At 40.7% G+C, this 15,058-nt stretch overlaps 1 long non-coding RNA gene across 2 annotated transcripts; it reads right to left on the bottom strand.

Annotated features, from left to right (window-relative positions):
* Window positions 1-382: 382 nt before the first annotated feature.
* On the bottom strand, window positions 383-8,112 carry LOC122438832. 2 transcript variants are annotated; one of them, XR_006268661.1, is made up of 3 exons: window positions 7,993-8,112; window positions 3,703-3,829; window positions 383-530 (listed from the first exon to the last, which is right to left on the bottom strand). It is a non-coding gene; the product is annotated as an uncharacterized LOC122438832 (long non-coding RNA). The 2 variants fall into 2 exon arrangements; XR_006268660.1 differs by lacking the exon at window positions 7,993-8,112 and adding an exon at window positions 7,738-7,984.
* Between the last annotated feature and the right edge of the window lie 6,946 nt (window positions 8,113-15,058).

The following is a 15,058-nucleotide window of genomic DNA, read 5'->3' on the forward strand; positions in this document are numbered from 1 at the left end:
GACTCTTTGTGACCCCATGGACTATACAGTCCATTGAATTCTCCAGGCCAGAATACTGGAATGGGTAGCCATTCCCTTCTCCAGGGGATAGTCCCAATCCAGGGATCAAACCCTGGTCTCTCGCATTGCAGGTTTACCATCTGAGCCACCAGGAGAGGATGAATAACTTGCCCAGGTTACCTGGAAAAGGCAAGACCCAGACTCAGGATCCAGAACCCATAATCCTAGCTACTGTGCTTTACTGCCTTTCTCTGGAATATACCAGATGTTAAGCCTCAATTCAGTCAAACTGGAAGGCAACGTCAAAGAACTGGAACTAAGAAATGTGAATATGATGTCTTAAGGACAGAGCCTTAAGTAATCACTTTAAAACTCACCTGAAAATGGCTGTCCCTCAATAACTGGATCAAAATGCAAATCAGCAGAGGAACAAATTATGCTTCTTGATTCCTGTGATTCTCCCCATTTCTTATAGAGCTCTTCCCCCTGCTCAATCCAGGATATTAGTTCTGGTTTGGGAAGTCCATTATCTATACAGAAAAGTCAAACACAGTTTGGTTTCCTTCAGCACTAAATTTAGAAGCACAGTAAGTTGTTTTTAAATTTCCTAAATCTACTCCTGGTAAAATACATGAGAAGAGATGTTTGAAAAATAGAGTATAGGTTTACACAAAGAGAAGCAAAACTGCCCACATTTTGTAATACTGCTTCCTAACTGACCGGGACCTTTAGATGAGTTGTATGTTCAATTTTGTTTTGGTTCCTATAGAGCTAGCAATGCTGCATTCTGTCATGGGTTTATTAAAACCCACCAGTAGTGTGCTTTGAGGACGCTGGAACAACACCTGAGACAATTGGCAGTATCTTGGGAATAGAGGGTACACAAAAATAAGAACGAGAATGACTATTCTAGGAAATTTCAATGTAGGTAGCTTCATCTAAAACATTCTCTGAGGAGTACTTTCGGTAACATTACAATCACAATCTAAAACAGTTGAGTTCTGCTAGAATAGAAGGGGTTACAATGAATGAACAAATGAAAATAGTTACAAGATTCTCTACTATATGACCCTGGTCCCCTGGAAGAAAAGTTTACTCTATTTTCAAAACTTTCTTTTGATTATATGTATATATATATATATTTAAAAGAACCAAAAGTATGCTTCATGGATTGCTAAAGGGAGATTAGCAGAAGGTCCAGATCAGAGAAAGAGGATAAGCTGGGTAATGCTTTAGGGATAAAATGTCAGAGAAGAATCATGTACACATGGAAACTGATCACACTGTGCCAGATTCCTCACTAGCCCTCTGAAATCTGACTTCAACCCCAAATTAATTCCAAGGCTCCTCTCATGATAAAAGGAATCACTATCTTTTTTTCAAATCCAGATACCTATTCTCAATCTTCATCTGGGTTGAACTCTCTGCATCTTTTAAAATAAAACTATCTTCCTAAAAAAAAAATAAGAAACAAGTCCATGTATAACCATGTCAAAAAGAATAGAATACTGTGAATACATTTAATAAAAGAAAATAAGACACAATAAAAATCATAAAATGTTGAAAGTAATTCTAAAAAGTCCTAAATAAATGAAATGAAAAGAATTGGAAGACTTGGTATTGTTAAGATGACAATATTCTCCAAACCCCATCTGCTTTTTCTTTTTTGGTAGAAACTGACAAACTGATAGTAAAGAAGCAATGGTAATTAAAACAGTGTGGTACTGGCATAAGGCTAGACATAGAGATCAAAGAAGCAGAATTGAGAATCCAGAAATAAACTGCCGTTTTTATGGTTAACTGGTTTTCCAAAGGCTGTCAAGATAATTCAATGGGGGAAAAGCAGGCTTTCCAAAAAACAGTGTTGGGACAACTGGATATTTATACATGGAAGAAGTTGGATCCCTACCTCACACCATGTAAAACAACTTAACTCAAAACTAATCAAAGAAGGGGAATAAAAAGGATCAAAAGCCTAAATATAAGCGCTAAAACTATAAAATTCTTAGAAGAAAACATAGGAGCGAATCTTTGTGACTTTGGATTTGGCAATGGTTTCTTAGGTATGACACCAAAAGCTCAAGCAACGAAAGGAAAAAATAAACTGGACTTCATGAAAACTTAAAACTTCTGTGCTTCAAGGACACCATCAAAAAACAGACAACCCAAGAACTAGAGGAAATATCTGCAAATCGCCTATGTGCTATGGGTCCAGTATTCAGAAGAAATAGAGAACTCTCATATCCCAACAGTAAAAAAAAAAAAAAAGCACTTTAAAAACAGGCCAAATATTAATATTTGAATAAACATTTCTCCAAAGAAGATATACAATGTAAAGATGCTCAACATGATTAACCATTTAGGAAATGCAAACCAAACACACAATGATACACCACTTCACATCATTTGATCTTGATGCTTGGAACATTTCTTTTTGGGTGGCACAGTATTCATGACCCAATTATTTTTCTTTCTCTATAAATTCAATTAACTGGTTCCTCAGTAACAATGAAAACAATGTAATAACTTGGATTAATGTTTTAGAAACACTCCATAGAAACTAGAAAGCTTGATTATGGTAATGAGACAGAATATAAGTATTAGAAATGCTGCAATATAAAAGAAGTGGTCTGGTTGGCAGATGTTGGCAGAAGAAGCAGAGGGAATATAAGAGAACTAATTATCTTATAGACTGAAGGGATCAAGAGATATAAAGTTGATGAAACATGATCTAGAAATCTATTATTTAAATTTTGAAGATAGCAAATAGAGGCACTAAAAAACTATCAAAATTTGGGAAGAAGGAGACAGAAGAAAGATACACAGTAAGGAGTTAATGCTGTCTAAACTAGATAAACTAAGAAATATAGGTGTAAGCATGATAAGACTAGAGGAAACCAAAGTAAGAACTAATACAGAAATGATTAAAAGTGATTGCCTTTGAGGAATGAACTGAGTGGGGGCAGGAGTGGGATGAGAGTGAAGCAAGAGACTTTTATCATTCATTCTGATTTTTTTTAAAAAATCATATTTAATAATTATAAAGACTAAGCAAAAAGACCAAAAGGAACACCATTAGAACAACTACACAGAAACAACTGCAGTTAAACACCTTAGTGTGTATAGCCTTCTGAAATCACATTGTAGAGAAAGATAACATTAGCTTTCCTGAGGCATGTGGACATCACTGTAAAAGCTGACAGGTAGGAACCTTGTCCTGGAGGAGGAACTGGCAGCCCACTCCAGTATTCTTGCCTGGAAAATCCCATGAACAGAGGAGTCCAGCTATAGTCCATGGGGTCGCAGAGTCAGACACAACTGACCACAGCGCGCACACACACACACACAGGAACATCATAGGTTAAAGATACATAGGGTAGTTTATGGATATGGGTAAGGCATGTGTCCATGTGGAAAATCATGGCAACCTCTGAGTATATAGTGATTAAAAGTCCTGACATATGTTTAGTCATCTCTGACCACTTTATATCACACACTGTCATAAGTATTCTCATGTACAACATACACCCTTAAGTAAGGGTTAGGAATACTTACAGATATTAACCAAAGTCTCTGGGTAAAAGTGCCTTTCTGAGTTAATTTCTGAGAAACCTGGCGAACTGAGAAACAGGAGTTATCGAGTGACTGAGACCCCTAACAGGAGCTAATTCCATACCTTAGCCACAGTTAAAGACTTCTTACCTAGAGAAAGGAGAATCTCATAATTGGCTCTCATTACTTGCTTGTAAAGCTCCTTCTGCCATGCCTCTAGATTCTGCCATTCTTGCTCTGAGAAATAAACGGCCACATCCTCAAAAGTCAGAGGTAACTGAAATTATAGACATAATACATATACAGTCATCAGTTCAGTTGCTCAGTCATGTCGGAGTCTTTGTGACCCCATGGACTGCAGCACACCAGGCTTATAGTCGTAATTGCTTCAAAACCCTACTTCCTTGTCATCAATTTAAGAGTTTCGTAGTGAACAGTGTTTTTGTCTGTTAGGCAGCTTCTCCCTTGGGAAGAGCTCCTCCCCCCACTCCCATCATGTGGTTCTGTTTGGTGACCACAACCACCCCTTCCCCTTGTTTCTCTATGCTTGGTCCAGCTACGAATGCTTATGTATAGAATGGAATTTCTTCATTTTTCCTTTAAACAAAAATGGGAACAACTCACTGTGTAACTTCTTTCAATGTCATTTTCCTAGGTCAATTTATATAGGCAAAATCAGGTTTTTCTAATAAATTGCATTACTATATTATTATTATAGCATTATTAATAAATAATTGCATTATTCATGGATACACATACCCCATTGATGACATCTATTTTCCATTTCCTTTATAAATTACCAACAATGCTCTGATATGCTTCTTTATATATGAGTGGTTTTACTTCTGCGGGAAAAGGCTAAAAATGAGAACTACTAAATCAAAGGATAGAAATGCCTTCTATTGACGAGATATCACTAGAATCCAGCACTTCCAAAAAGAATCCAGCACTTAACCCTTGCTAATATAAAGAGACATTTTTGTAAAGAGCCCCTTTGGAATGCCTTGTGGGGCCCACTTAAGAAAGAAATGTAGTTATTGTTTTTGGCTGTGCTGGGTCTTGGTCGCCGCACGGGCTTTTTCTCGAGTTGCGGTGAACGGGAGCTGCTCTCCAGTTGTGGTGCTTGGCCCTCTCCTTGTGGTGGCTCCTCTCGAGGCGCACAGGCTCCAGGGTGCTCAGGCTTCCGTAGTTGTGGTTCCTGAGATCTACAGCGAAGGCTCAATCGTTGTAGCACACTGGCTTAGTTGCTCCATGGAATGTGGGCTCTTCCTGGACCAGGGATTGAACCTGTGTCTCCTGCATTGGCAAGTGGATTCTTTACCACTGAGCCACCAGGCAAGTCCAAGAAGAGACATTTCTTTACACCTTTGCCAGCACAGGACGTTTTTAAACTTTGCTTGTTTATGTATTGGCCTATGTGACAGGTAAAAAATTGTATTTCATTGTTTTAATTTGCATTCATTTGTGAGACTTTGCAACCTTATTTCATATTTTGGGGGGGGTTCCCCACATATCTTTGTGCATGTCTGAGCTCATCCTTGGCTCAACATTTTAGTGGGCTTTTATCATCTGAATTAACTTTCGTACATTAGTGTTAATAGATGACTTGGAAGACTGTCCCTATTCTAAAATTATAAAAGATATTCTGAAATCTTCGTAATGTTTTTTATGACTTTATTAGAATGAAATCTTTTTCCATCTGGGACTTATTTTTATATGTATCATAACAAGAAGGGATAGAATTCTTTATCCAAAGAGATATTCAGCTGTCACAAAACATACTGACTAGTCTATTTGTTTACCACAGATTTGGGATCAATTTTTCATAAACTAGTTTTCCATTTATACTTGGTTATATTTTTGTTTCACTGGTGATTCTGTCTATTCTCGCTCCAATACAGCACTGTTTAATTCTTACATCTTTATTGAATGATTTGCCATTTAAAGGGATATGGCCATCTATCACCACCTAGATCCTGATCTTTTATTTTTAATTGGAGGATACTTGCTTTACAATGTTGTGATTTCTGGTGTACAACATCACAAGTCAGTCATATATATATGTGTGTGTGTGTATGTGTGTATATATATATATATATATAGCCTCCCTCTTGAGCCTCACTCCCATTCTCCCCCTTTTATTTAAAGGAAACTGTCTTGACTTTTGTCTATTTTCTCTTCTAAATAAACAGAGAAAATATTTTGTCAAAGTTATACAAATACTATTGGGATTCTGATGGGAATATACTAAATATATGAATTAATTTTGAGATCTTCCCAGCCAGAAACATATCTTTTATTTACCTAGATATTTTGTGTTAGTAAGACTTAATGTTTTCTTTATATAGATCTTATGTAAGTCTTGCCAGATTCATTCCTAGGGATTTGAGAGTTCTGGTTGCTACTATAAGAACTGAACCAAGTAGGAGTATACAAAGTGCACACATGCATCCCCTTAACACCTTCTAGCTGCCTTAGATTTAGATTACCCTGTGGTGAGCCCTACCTATTCCCAAGTGGTGTGACAACCTTCCCTTTGAGTTCAGATAATGCTCCTTCACTACCACACAGTAACTCTAAAGCTCCACCCCTTCTTACACCCACTTTCACAGGCAAACCTCAGATCAAGGAGTAATTTCGACTTTCAAGTCTTATTATTTAAGAAATACATTTCATCAAGCTAAAATACTTCCTCTGATGGGTCTGGGCAAAGTCAATAGAAAATCTGGAAAAAATTTATCCTTCGAGGTGCCACAAAGAACATTCATGACTCACGAAAAGAAGTCAAAATATTGACATTAACAGGAGTTTGGAAGAGTTGATTCCAACCATCATGGATGACTTTGAGGGGTTCAAGATTTCAGCGGAGGCAGTAACTGCAGATGTGGTGGACACAGCAAGAGAACTAGAATTCAGAGTGGAGGCTGAAGGTGTGACTGAACTGCTGCAAACTTGTGATAAAAGTTTAACAAATGAGTAGAGGCTTCTTATGGATGAGCAAAGACAGCAGTTTCTCCATTTGGAATCTACTCCTGCTGAAGATGCCATTTAGATTGTTAAAATGACAAGAAAGGATTTAGAATATCATAAACTTAGCTGATAAAGCAGTGGCAAGGTTCAAGAGGACTGACTCGAATTTTGAAAGTGCTACCTCAGGTAAAATGCTATTAAACAGCATTACATGCCCCAGAGAACTCATTCCTGAAAGGAAGAGTCAATCCATCCCGCAAACTGCACTGCTATTTTAAGAACTGCCAGTCATGCCAACCTTTAGTAACTACCACCCTGGTCAGTCAGCATCCATCAACATGGGGCAAGACCCTCCCAACAGCCGTAAGATTACAACTTCCGAGAGGCTCAGATGATGGTTAGGATTTTTAGCCATTGAGTATTTTTAATTAAGGGCTGTAGGTTGCTTTTTAAGACATAATGCTGCTGCACACTCAATAGACTATAGTGTAAACATAACTTTTATACGCCCTTGGAAACCAAAAAAAGAAAGACTTCCTTTATTGTGATATTTGCTTTATTGCAGTAGTTCTAAACCAAACCCAAAATATCCCTGAGGTATGTCTGCACTTATAATTTTCACTATAAATGTGTTTCATATCTTTTGCATATTTAGGAATCACAGTTTTTGCTGAGATTATTATATTTTTCAGTTTTGTTGTTCTTGTTGTTATGTTTTGCTTTGCTAAGGTCTTTAACAATACCTTAAAAGTAATGATCTCATGATTCATTTAGTAATCAGCTATAGCCTTATGAAATGTATTTCTTAAGCAGTAAGACTTGAAAGCCGAAATTACTCCTCCATCTGAAACTTGCTTGTGAAACTCGGTGTAAAAACGCTCAATACGTAAGCTTATAAAATACAGAAAAACATAAAACCTCGATTTCAATAAAACACTAAATAAATAATGTATATACTACTTAGGTCTTTATATTCGACCTCTATTCTTTCCAACGTGTGCTCCTTCCTTCTTACACTCAACACACACTTCAACACATTAGGGTTTAATTCTGACCCTGCCAGCTATCATTTCAACCATTCAGAATCTAAAATTTTAAAAAAACATTTATTCTAAATTCGGTAACTATAATGTAAAACTGATTGAACTTTTTTAACACCCAACGCTGGCCCCACACAAATTTTGATGCCCTCCCTCGTCTGGCCCCATGACTCACGGGCGCCCACAGCCCAGACTCTCCAGTTTCACGCTCGGCTTTGTTCAGGGTTTGGCCACGGAGGAGCGGAGGTCACCGGCTCCGTCCAGGGTCCAGTCCCCACGCCGGGCGTCTAGCGCGATCCTCAGACCCCGCCCACCTATCCGCTCCGCGTCCGCCTCGCGAGGACCCCAAGATGCCGACCCACCGAGCCGAAACCCGAGGACCCTCCCCGAGGCCGCGTCTGGGCGTCCGCGCGGGGGGAGCCCGTCTTACCGGAGCCGGCTCGGCCATGGGCCCTCGCGGTCCCAATAGGCGCCCGACCGGGCTACCGCCTAGCCAAGCCCCCGGCGGCCTCGCGCTCCGCGCCGACCCGCAGGCCCGGCCCGGGCGCGGTGCACGCTGGAACTCGCAGGCACCTCCGCCCCACAGCGCCCCCTGCGGCCGGGAGGAGCGGGAGCCGCCCATTCTGCGCGGACCTGGCATCTGGTGCAAGCTGGGTGACCAGACCTGGCAGTGTGTTGGGACAGCCAGGGGAGGGACACCGAGACCGAAAGGGGGTGCGGGGCGGGGGGGAATGCAGCGTCAACTGCCAATGGAAGGAGAGGAGACTTGCTCTTTAATGAGATGGAGACAATGAGAGTTAGTGCAGGGGTTTGATTCCTCGCCAGAGCCTTCCCTAGTCAAGGATTAGGTTCAAGGGGTTATCTGTGAAGTAGTCCCGGGAATCAAGTGAAGGAGGTGAGAAATCAAGGGGAATTAACGAGCAGGTCTCCCCTGTGGGCAGCTGGGAGTCCATCTTGCTGGGGATTCAGGGTGCAGGCCACCCCTGAGAACAGTTCTGCCAAGGGCTAGGAGGCTCGGTATTCATCCTCAGGATGTCAGGCCGGGGCAAGGCATCGTTGACCCCATGGACTTAAAGTAGGAACACGACTCATAGTCTGTAAAATCCAAGAAAAGGTCTATAACCTAAATATAAAATGGATCATAAATTTACTCTGCTTTTCACTTTTAACTGGAGTATAATCTATAAAAATATTGAATCACAGTGCTGTGCACCTAACACTAATATAATATTGTAAATCAACTGTGCGCGCGCGCGCCTGTGTGTGTGTGTGTGTGTGTGTGTGCGTGCGCGTGCTCAGTAACTAAGATGTGTCCGACTCTTTGCGACCCCATGGACTCTAGTCCGCTAGGCTCCTTTGTCCATTGAACTTTCCAGACAAGAATACTGGAGTGGGTTGCTATTTCCTTCTCCAGGGGATCTTCCTAACCCAGGGATTAGGCCCACATCTCCTGCATCTCCTGTGTTGGCAGGCAGATTATACTACTGAACCGCCTGGGAAGCCCAAATCAACTGTATCTATCAGTTCGGTTCAGTCCTTCAGTTGTGCACGACTCTGTGACCCCATAGATTGCAACAAGCCAGGCTTCCCTGTCTATCACCAATTCCCGGAGCTTGCTGAAACCAATGTTCATCAAGTCAGTGATGCCATCAACCATCTTGTCTTCAGTAAGATGAGATGAGAATGTCCTTCCCTTCTCCCGCCTTCAATCTTTCCCAGCATCAGGGTCTTTTTTATGTCAGTTCCCATCAGGTGGCCAAAGTATTGGAGCTTCAGCTTCAGCATCAGTCCTTCCAATGAATAATTCAAGATTGATTTCCTTTAGGATTGACTGGTTTGATCTCCTTGCAGTCCAAGGGACTCTCAAGAGTCTTCTCCAACACCACAGTTCAAAAACATCAGTTCCTCTTTATGGTCCAAATCTCACCATAAATCAATTGTAGTTAATTGGAAAAAAACATTTAAATCTTTTTCCATCGAAAGACATAATAGACAAAACTATGTTACAGATTGAGAAAAAAATATTTGCAACACGGAATAGCATATAAATACATATAAATAACTGCTAAAAGTCATAAACTACCCTAGAGGAAAATGTGCAAAATTCACAGAAAAGAAAAAAAGTGAGTAGGCGATAAAAGCACCACAATGTTCCATCTCATCATTAGTCAGGCAAATGCAATATGTTTATGAAGCTGTGCATATCCTGTCATCTGGCAATTCTTATCTCGGGGCTATTTTTGCATATATACACAAGAGCCATATCCTAGGATCTCTAAAGGAGCATTACTTTAAAAGTAAAGACAGGAAAATAATTTAAATGTCCAGCACCTAGAGGATAGATATCTTGTGGGTTGTTTTTTTTCCCCTACACACTGAAAACGAGCAGTAGAAATTAATGACCTATAGCTAAAGGCAGCACAAACGGATAGTATTAACATAATGCTGAGTGAGGAGAAGGCCATGGCACCCCACTCCAGTACTCTTGCCTGGAAAACCCCATGGACGGAGGAGCCTGCTGGGCTGCAGTCCATGGGGTCACTAGGAGTCGGACACGACTGAGCGACTTCACTTTCCCTTTTCACTTTAATACATTGGAGAAGGAAATGGCAACCCACTCCAGTATTCTTGCCTGGAGAATCCCAGGGATGGGGGAGCCTGGTGGGCTGCCGTCTATGGCGTCGCTAGGAGTCGGACACGACTGAATCGACTTGGCAGCAGCAGCAGCAGCAGCAATGCTGAGTGAAAAAGCATGTTAGAGATTACACACAGTATGGTACCATTTACAAAGAATTTAGGACATATAAAACACTATATATTATTTATCAGTAATATATATATAAGAAAATGATAAAGATCTGTTCAGGAGTAAGCACCCAGTTTGGGAAAGTGATGACCAAAGGGGACTGGGGTGGAGGAGGAGTGCTGAAGAGGTGATGGCAGAAACCGGAGCTGGTCACACAGGTGCTCCGTCAGTATGACTAATGCCTTACATCTTAAGTTGAGCCAGGGGCACAGAGGCAAACATCCTTTACACCCTTTAAATAGCTTGAATGTTTCAAGGTGCATTTACATAAACTGATCAAGTTATTTGGGGTTTCCCAGGTGGTGCAGTGGTAAAGAATCCGCCTGCTGATGCAGGAGACTGGGGTTCGACTCCTGGTTTGGGAAAGGTCTCCTGGAGAAGGAAATGGCAACCCACTCCAGTATTCTTGCCTGGGAAATCCCATGGACAGAGGAACCTGGCGGGCTGCAGTCCATGGGGTTGCAGAGTCTGACACGACTGAGCAACTGAGCACACATCTGTTTACATCTGGGAATGTGTATGTTTCAGTGTTACTTTCTCACTTTGTCCCACCCTCTCCTGCCACAAGTCTCTATGTGCAGCACTATTTGCTACCCTGAAAATAGGTTCATCAGTACAATTTTTCTAGATCCCATATATATGTGTTAATACACGATGTCTTCCTCTTTCTGGCGTATTTCAGGCTCTAGGTTCATCCACCTCACTAGAAATGACTCAGATTAGTTCTTGTTTATGACCAAGTCATGTTCTGTTGTATATATGTATCACAACTTCTTTATCCATAAATTCATCTGTTGATAGACATCTAGGTTGCTTCAGATGTGTTAATTTTTAAGGAAACATTTTACTTTGAAATGATTAGATTCACAGAAAGTTGCAATGGTAGTATAGAAAAGTGCATTATTATAGTACACTGTCAAAACCGTGAAACTGACATTGGTACTGTGTGTAAAATTCTAGTGGTTTCGTCACATGGGTTTGCTCATGTGACCACCCTGCAATGGAGGAAGAAAACTATGCCCTCACCAGAGGTCTCCTTTGGGCTACTCCTTCATAATCCTACTCACTATCTATAACTTTGTCATTATAAAAAATGAAGTCATAGCATACAACCTTTTGAAATTGACTTTTTTCAGTGATCATAATGCTCTTGACATCCATCCAAGTTGTTTTTATTCATTATCAGTATTTAATTTCTTTCTATTGCTGGGTAGTAGTCAATGGTATGGATGTACCATAGTTTGGTTAACTATTTATCTTTTGAAGGATGATGTAGCTGTTTCTAGTTTTTTACTATTACCAAAAAAGTTGCTATAAACAATCCCATACAAGTGTTTGAGTGGGGGTATGTTTTCATTTTTCTGGGACAGATGCCCAGGACTATAATTGCTGGGTCATATGGAATGTTATTTGTTTAGGGTTGGGTTTTTTTTTTTTTTTTTTGGTATTGGAATTGTTTAGTTTTTTAAGAAACTATTTTCCAAAGTGGTTGAACCCTTCTACATTCCTACCAGCAACATATGAAAGATCATTTCTCAGCATCCTCACCAGCATTTCGTACGATTACTATTTTTTATTTTCACTATTCTAATAGTTGTGCAGTGATCTCATTGTGGTTTGAGTTTGCACTTCTCTAATGAATAATGGAACAACAGACTGGTTCCAAATAGGAAAAGGAGTATGCCAAGGCTGTATATTGTCACCCTGCTTATTTAACTTACATGCAGAGTACATGATGAGAAACGCTGGGCTGGATGAAGCACAAGCTGGAATCAAGATTGCTGGGAGAAATATCAATAACCTCAGATAAACAGATGACACCACCCTTATGGCAGAGAGTGAAGAGGAACTGAAAAGCCTCTTGATGAAAGTGAAAGAGGAGAGTGAAAAAGTTGGCTTTAAGCTTAACATTCAGAAAACTAAGATCATGGCATCTGGTCCCATCATCTCATGGGAAATAGATGGGGAGGCAGTGGAAACAGTGTCAGACTTTATTTTTTTGGGCTCCAAAATCACTGCAGATGGTGACTGCAGCCATGAAATTAAAAGATGCTTACTCCTTGGAAGGAAAGTTATGACCAACCTAGATAGCATATTAAAAAGCAGAGACATTACTTTGCCAACAAAGGTCCGTCTAGTCAAGGCTGTGGTTTTTCCAGTGGTTATGTATGGATGTGAGAGTTGGACTGTGAAGAAAGCTGAGCGCCGAAAAATTGATGCTTTTGAACTGTGGTGTTGGAGAAGACTGTTGAGAGTCCCTTGGTCTGCAAGGAGATCCAACCAGTCCATCCTAAAGGAGATCAGTCCTGGGTGTTCATTGGAAGGACTGTGCTGAAGCTGAGACTCCAATACTTTGGCCACCTGATGTGAAGAGTTGACTCATTGGAAAAGACCCTGATGCTGGGAGGGATTGGGGTCAGGAGGAGAAGGGGATGACAGAGGATGAGATGGCTGGATGGCATCACCGACTCAATGGGCATGAGTTTGAGTAAACTCTGGGAGTTGGTGATGGACAGGGAGGCCTGGCACGCTGCAATTCATGGGGTCGCAAAGAGTCGGACACAATTGAGCGACTGAACTGAACTGAACTGAACTAATGAATAATGATGATAAACATCTTTTCATGTGCTTATTTCTCATTCACATATCCTCTTTGGTGAACTGTCTCTTTATGTTTTTTTTACCTATTTTCTAATTTGATTTTTTGTTTGTTTTGTTATTGTATTTTGAGAGATCTTTACATATTCTAGATATGAGTCCAGACTTGACAGGTTATATTTAATTGAACGTAGAGTTTCCTGGATTAGGTTTGGGATATGTCTTTCAAACTCTAAAACCAGTATTCAAATTTTTCATTAAAACACTATTATATCCATGGTAACTCTGAACTAGGATAACCACTCAAATTGGTTAAGTTTTCCATCCTTGCCTAGAGGAAGCAGTCTCCAGTCTTCCTCCTAGCTTTTCCTCATTTACTGATGAAGATGGTCTTCTCCGAGGCTACATTCTTCAGCAGCGCTCAGAACTTGAGCCCAAGAGAAATCAGGACATTCACAGAGCCCCAACACAGGGCAAGAATAGCAGGGAACCGGAGTCCTCTGTCCATGGGATTCTCCAGGCAAGAATACTGGAGTGGGTTGCCATGTCCTCCTCCAGGGGATCTTCCTGACCCAAGGATCGAACCCGCATCTCCTGCATCTCCCGTATCACAGGCAGATTCTTTACCCACTGAACCACCTGGAAAGCCCTCATCCATTTATACCTGGAGCAAAAAGATAATGCTGCATGCTACTGAATGTTTTAAACAATAATGTCTTCGCAATGAAAAATCTGCAGCCATCTTCAGCCATCTCTGGTAGGCTCTTTCTTCTTATCTTCAGCTAACAATTTCACATTAATGTTGGTTTAAAGGCCATAAAGGACGTAGTGCAGCAGTGTGGGCTGCGGGGGCTTCCCTGGTGGTCCAGTATTTAAGATTCCATGCTCTCAATGCCGGGGACCTGGGTTCAATCCTTGGCCAGGGAACTAGATCCCATGTGCCACAAATAAAGATTCCTCATGCCGCTGAAGATTGAGGATGCTGCGTGCTGCAACCAAGGCCTGGCACAACCAAGTAAATAAGTAAATTTTTTTTTTTAAAAAGGCCTTGGACTGTGGATAAACAACAAGGTCATACTGTATAGCACAGGGAACTATTCAATATCCTGTGATAAACCATAAGAAAAAAAGAATATGAAAAAGAAGATATATATCCATGTATAGCTGAGTCACTTTGCTATACAGCAGAAATTAAACACTACATTGTAAATCAATTCTATTTCAATAAAACTAAAAGAAAAATAAAAAAACTTGGGCTGGGAGGTTAAAGGAACTTGTATTTGAATCCTGACCTGTGCCCTTCTTAGTCCTGTGACCTTGGGCGAATTATTTCACCTTTAAGACATGTTATCTCTATTATAGACTAGTTGAGAAGGTAGGAGAAGAAGGGGACGACAGAGGATGAGATGGTTGGATGGCATCAGCAACTTGATGGACCTGAGTTTGAGCAAGCTCTGGGATTTGGTGATAGACGGGGAAGCCTGGTGTGCTGCAGTCCATGGGGTTGCAAAGAGTCGGACACGAATGACCGACTCAACTGAACTGAGAAGATTGGATCATATAATATATTTAAAGAGCAAAGAATGGTCCCTGACATGTGGTACTCAATAAGTGTTAGTGGTTATTGCTATAAACAAATCATGCAAGGGAAAGACTTGAAGTTTTTTCCCCCATAACTAGAAGAAAATTTAAGAACATTTTTTATACTTTTAGATTAGCATGACAAAACACAAATTTAGATGGCATAAAGGGAAACACTGACAGATTTCAATACATAAAAGTAAACTTTGGGGGACTTCGCTGGTAGTCCAGTGGTTAGGACTCCCACTCCCGCTGCAAGGGGCAGGAGTTCGATCCCAGGTTGGGGAACTAAGATCCTCCTCCATGCCACATGGTGTGGCCAAAAACAAAACGAAACCTTGGAACATTAAAAGATCCAACAACAACAAAAATAAAGCAAAAGTGAGATTTATATATTGCTAGTTGGCACGTAAACTGGCCTAACTTCTCTGGATAGAAATCTAGTCATATATCTCAAGAGTCTAAAATAATCATACCCTTGCCCAGTAATCTCTCACTCCTGGCACCTGCA

This window comes from Cervus canadensis, chromosome 3, assembly GCF_019320065.1.
Source record: "Cervus canadensis isolate Bull #8, Minnesota chromosome 3, ASM1932006v1, whole genome shotgun sequence".
Classification (NCBI taxonomy): domain Eukaryota; kingdom Metazoa; phylum Chordata; class Mammalia; order Artiodactyla; family Cervidae; genus Cervus; species Cervus canadensis.